The sequence below is a fragment of the Schistocerca gregaria genome, unplaced genomic scaffold (assembly GCF_023897955.1).
Source record: "Schistocerca gregaria isolate iqSchGreg1 unplaced genomic scaffold, iqSchGreg1.2 ptg001352l, whole genome shotgun sequence".
NCBI lineage: Eukaryota > Metazoa > Arthropoda > Insecta > Orthoptera > Acrididae > Schistocerca > Schistocerca gregaria.
This window is the reverse complement of record NW_026062658.1, coordinates 22,501-26,149: the sequence shown is the minus strand read 5'-3', so window position 1 is coordinate 26,149 and position 3,649 is coordinate 22,501.

The window sequence follows — 3,649 nt, the reverse complement described above, 5'->3', positions numbered from 1 at the left end:
ACACACGCGAGACAGATGACAGAGGGGGACAGAGGGGGGGGAGGGGGGGGGGTCGGCGATATAGTCCTATTGCAGTACAATTGACAGTGGATAGCAGGAATATGTGGAAAGTAAGCAACACTCGCAAGACATCTACATGAGGATAACAACGACACCAGAGATTCCGAGCAGTGAACTATGTTAGGCAAAGGGACAACGTGGGTTAGGTTAAGGGACAACGTGGGTTAGGTTAAGGGACAACGTGGGTTAGGTTAAGGGACAACGTGGGTTAGGTTAAGGGACAACGTGGGTTAGGTTAAGGGACAACGTGGGTTAGGTTAAGGGACAACGTGGGTTAGGTTAAGGGACAACGTGGGTTAGGTTAAGGGACAACGTGGGTTAGGTTAAGGGACAACGTGGGTTAGGTTAAGGGACAACGTGGGTTAGGTTAAGGGACAACGTGGGTTAGGTTAAGGGACAACGTGGGTTAGGTTAAGGGACAACGTGGGTTAGGTTAAGGACAACGTGGGTTAGGTTAAGGGACAACGTGGGTTAGGTTAAGGGACAACGTGGGTTAGGTTAAGGGACAACGTGGGTTAGGTTAAGGGACAACGTGGGTTAGGTTAAGGGACAACGTCGGTTAGGTTAAGGGACAACGTCGGTTAGGTTAAGGGACAACGTCGGTTAGGTTAAGGGACAACGTCGGTTAGGTTAAGGGACAACGTCGGTTAGGTTAAGGGACAACGTGGGTTAGGTTAAGGGACAACGTGGGTTAGGTTAAGGGACAACTTGAGTTAGGTTAAGGGACAACTTGAGTTAGGTTAAGGGACAAATTGAGTTAGGTTAAGGGACAAATTGAGTTAGGTTAAGGGACAAATTGAGTTAGGTTAAGGGACAAATTGAGTTAGGTTAAGGGACAACTTGAGTTAGGTTAAGGGACAAATTGAGTTAGGTTAAGGGACAAATTGAGTTAGGTTAAGGGACAAATTGAGTTAGGTTAAGGGACAACTTGAGTTAGGTTAAGGGACAACTTGAGTTAGGTTAAGGGACAACTTGAGTTAGGTTAAGGGACAACTTGAGTTAGGTTAAGGGACAACTTGAGTTAGGTTAAGGGACAACTTGAGTTAGGTTAAGGGACAACTTGAGTTAGGTTAAGGGACAACTTGAGTTAGGTTAAGGGACACTTGAGTTAGGTTAAGGGACAACTTGAGTTAGGTTAAGGGACAACTTGAGTTAGGTTAAGGGACAACTTGAGTTAGGTTAAGGGACAACTTGAGTTAGGTTAAGGGACAACTTGAGTTAGGTTAAGGGACAACTTGAGTTAGGTTAAGGGACAACTTGAGTTAGGTTAAGGGACAAATTGAGTTAGGTTAAGGGACAAATTGAGTTAGGTTAAGGGACAACTTGAGTTAGGTTAAGGGACAACTTGAGTTAGGTTAAGGGACAAATTGAGTTAGGTTAAGGGACAACTTGAGTTAGGTTAAGGGACAACTTGAGTTAGGTTAAGGGACAACTTGAGTTAGGTTAAGGGACAACTTGAGTTAGGTTAAGGGACAACTTGAGTTAGGTTAAGGGACAACTTGAGTTAGGTTAAGGGACAACTTGAGTTAGGTTAAGGGACAACTTGAGTTAGGTTAAGGGACAACTTGAGTTAGGTTAAGGGACAACTTGAGTTAGGTTAAGGGACAAATTGAGTTAGGTTAAGGGACAAATTGAGTTAGGTTAAGGGACAAATTGAGTTAGGTTAAGGGACAACTTGAGTTAGGTTAAGGGACAACGTGGGTTAGGTTAAGGGACAAATTGAGTTAGGTTAAGGGACAACTTGAGTTAGGTTAAGGGACAACTTGAGTTAGGTTAAGGGACAACTTGAGTTAGGTTAAGGGACAACTTGAGTTAGGTTAAGGGACAACTTGAGTTAGGTTAAGGGACAACTTGAGTTAGGTTAAGGGACAACTTGAGTTAGGTTAAGGGACAACTTGAGTTAGGTTAAGGGACAACTTGAGTTAGGTTAAGGGACAACTTGAGTTAGGTTAAGGGACAACTTGAGTTAGGTTAAGGGACAACTTGAGTTAGGTTAAGGGACAACTTGAGTTAGGTTAAGGGACAACTTGAGTTAGGTTAAGGGACAACTTGAGTTAGGTTAAGGGGACAACTTGAGTTAGGTTAAGGGACAACTTGAGTTAGGTTAAGGGACAAATTGAGTTAGGTTAAGGGACAAATTGAGTTAGGTTAAGGGACAAATTGAGTTAGGGTTAAGGGACAAATTGAGTTAGGTTAAGGGACAAATTGAGTTAGGTTAAGGGACAAATTGAGTTAGGTTAAGGGACAAATTGAGTTAGGTTAAGGGACAAATTGAGTTAGGTTAAGGGACAAATTGAGTTAGGTTAAGGGACAAATTGAGTTAGGTTAAGGGACAAATTGAGTTAGGTTAAGGGACAAATTGAGTTAGGTTAAGGGACAAATTGAGTTAGGTTAAGCGATAATCTGGTACAGCCACAGTTAGGTTAAGCGATAATCTGGTACAGCCACAGTTAGGTTAAGCGATAATCTGGTACAGCCACAGTTAGGTTAAGCGATAATCTGGTACAGCCACAGTTAGGTTAAGCGATAATCTGGTACAGCCACAGTTAGGTTAAGCGATAAACTGGTACAGCCACAGTTAGGTTAAGCGATAAACTGGTACAGCCACAGTTAGGTTAAGCGATAAACTGGTACAGCCACAGTTAGGTTAAGCGATAAACTGGTACAGCCACAGTTAGGTTAAGCGATAAACTGGTACAGCCACAGTTAGGTTAAGCGATAAACTGGTACAGCCACAGTTAGGTTAAGCGATAAACTGGTACAGCCACAGTTAGGTTAAGCGATAAACTGGTACAGCCACAGTTAGGTTAAGCGATAAACTGGTACAGCCACAGTTAGGTTAAGCGATAAACTGGTACAGCCACAGTTAGGTTAAGCGATAAACTGGTACAGCCACAGTTAGGTTAAGCGATAAACTGGTACAGCCACAGTTAGGTTAAGCGATAAACTGGTACAGCCACAGTTAGGTTAAGCGATAAACTGGTACAGCCACAGTTAGGTTAAGCGATAAACTGGTACAGCCACAGTTAGGTTAAGCGATAAACTGGTACAGCCACAGTTAGGTTAAGCGATAAACTGGTACAGCCACAGTTAGGTTAAGCGATAAACTGGTACAGCCACAGTTAGGTTAAGCGATAAACTGGTACAGCCACAGTTAGGTTAAGCGATAAAGTTGGTTAAATTTGGTATTGTGTGGGAAGGGGGCAGAGAGAGAGGGGGGGGGGGGTGGATAGTGGTGGCAGTACACGGATGCCTGAGTCACCGTCAGATACGTCACGTCGGTTCGATGCTTGTAGCAAGAGGCTGGCGGATGTGTGTCTCTCACTTCTGCAATTTTTCATGTGGTATAACACGAGGGCGGGGGATGATATTTGGTGCCCCTCTGTGTAGGATGTGTGTTGGTGGTGTTGATTTATCTGAGCAATGGTAGTTGTCGGAGGAGTGGGGTATTGTGCTTTTATAGGTGGACCTACTGCTCTGGTTATCATAGTGTCGACGGTGCAATGTGGCAGAGAGGATGCACTCGACATTGTCGCATTCCAGATGTTTACGTATTGTGTGTCTCCGTTGCAGGCCGAGAGTGGTGCAT